Raw genomic sequence first — 2,104 nt, 5'->3', positions numbered from 1 at the left:
TGGGTTATTTGTTTTTGTGCTATTGAGTTACATGAGTTCTTCATATATTTTGTATATTAAACCCTTATTGAACATGTGTTTGCAAATATTTTCTCCCATTCCAGGGATTCCCCTTTTGTTCATGGTTTCCTTTGCTGTACAGATTCTTATTTCGAGGTAGTCCCATTTATTTTCGCATTTTGGTATCAAATACAAAAAAAACATTGTCAAGGCCAATGTCAAGGAGTTTCACGCCTTCAGGTCTTACATTCAAGTCTTTAATCCATTTTGAGCTGAGTTTTGTGTATGGCGTAAGACAGGGATTCAGTTTCATTCTGTCACTTGAGAGAATTCAGCTTTGCCAACACTATTTATTAGAGACTGTCCTCTCTTCACTGTATATCCTTCGCTTCTTTATAGAAAATAAACTAATCATATATGCATGGGTTTATTTCTGGGCCCTTTATTCTGTTCTCTTGATCTATGTATCTGTTTTTATGCCAATATCATACTGTTTTGATTACTATAGCCATGTAATATAGTTTGAAATCAGGTGTAATGCCTCCAGCTTTGTTCTTTCTCAGGATTGCTTTAACTATTCTCGGTCTTTGGTGGTTCGATATGAATTTTAGGATTGTTTTATCTATTACTGTGGAAAATATCATTAGAATTTTAACAGGGATAGCAATGAATCTGTAGATCCACTTTGGATAGTATAAACATTTTAACATTAATTCTTCTAATCCATGAACAATAGAATATCTTTCTATTTGTGTCTTCTTTCTTTCATCAATGTTTTATAATTTTCAGTGTACAGATCTTTCACCTCCTTTGTTAAATTTATTCTGAAATATTTCATTTTTTGTGATGCTACTTTAAATGGGTTTTCTTAATATCTTTTTCCAATAATTTGTTGTTACTGTATAGAAACACACGTATTTTTGTATATTGATTTTATACCCACAACTATACTGAATTTTTTTTTTATTAGTCCTAACAGTTTTTGGTAGAGTTTTAGGATTTTCTATATATAATATCAAGACATTAGCAAACAGAGACAATTTTACTTTTTCCTTTCTGATTTGGATGGCTTTTACATCTTTTTTTGCCTAATTACCCTGGCTAGGACTTCTAGTATTATGTTGAATAAAAGTAATGAGAATGGGCATCCTTGTCTTATTCCTGATCTTACAGGAAAAGGTTTCAGCTTTTTACTGTTGAGTATGATGTTAGCTGTGAACTTGTCGTATACAGACCCTATTGACGTGCTTCTTCTACTGTTTGTAGAGTTTTTATCAGGAAAGTGTGTTGAATTTTGTCAAATGCCTTTTTTTGTATTTATTGAAATGATCGTGATTTTTACTCTCCATTTAATGTGGTGTATCACATTTATTGACTTGCATATGTTGAATCATCTTTGCGTCTGAAGAAATCACACTTGATTACGGTGTATGAGCCTTTAAATGTACTGTTAAATTCGGTTTGCTAATATTTTGTTGAGGATTTTTGCATCTCTGTTCAACAGGGATATTGGCCTGTAATCTCTTTAGTGTTCTTACTTGGTTTTGCTATCAAAGTAATGCTGATTTTGTAAAATGAATTTGGAAGTCTTCCTTCCTCTTCAGTTTTTTGGAAAATTTTAAGAACTGATATTACTTTTCCTTTAGAATTCACCAGGGAATCCATGTGGTCCTGGACCTTTCTTTGTTAAGGGGTTTTGATTACCGATTCAATCTCCTTACTAGTAATAGGTCTGTTCAGAACTTCTAATTCTTTATGATTCAGTCTTAATTGTTCACAGTGGTTTCTTATGATCCTTAGTATTTCTGTGTTACCAGTTGTAATGTCTCTTCCTTCCTTTTTTTTAATTTTAATTTTAATTTATTTTTTAGGTAAGGCAACCCTTGGTTGACCTTACAGATTGCTAGGACCCTGTCAGCTTACAATCCCTTATTATTTTATTTTATACGCCTACAGCACCTAGTCTTCCTAGGTGGTCTCCCATCCAAGTACTAACCAGGCCTGACCCTGCTTAGCTTCCGAGATCAGATGTGATTGGGCTTGTTCAGGGTAAGCATGGCTGTAGACTCTTCCTTTATTTCTAATTTTATTTATTTGAATCTTT

At 33.0% G+C, this 2,104-nt stretch overlaps 1 protein-coding gene and 1 pseudogene across 2 annotated transcripts in view; both read right to left on the bottom strand.

The window, feature by feature from the left end:
- The window catches only part of CEP89 (centrosomal protein 89), a 66,253-nt gene that overhangs the window by 36,210 nt on the left and 27,939 nt on the right, over positions 1–2,104 (bottom strand). The window lies entirely within an intron of this gene.
- LOC111746649 lies at positions 1,948–2,067 on the bottom strand (annotated as a pseudogene).

Source organism: Pteropus vampyrus, unplaced genomic scaffold (assembly GCF_000151845.1).
Source record: "Pteropus vampyrus isolate Shadow unplaced genomic scaffold, Pvam_2.0 Scaffold196, whole genome shotgun sequence".
NCBI classification, from domain to species: Eukaryota; Metazoa; Chordata; class Mammalia; order Chiroptera; family Pteropodidae; genus Pteropus; species Pteropus vampyrus.
Note: the sequence above shows the minus strand (reverse complement) of the source record. Positions and strands in the feature narration are given on the sequence as shown.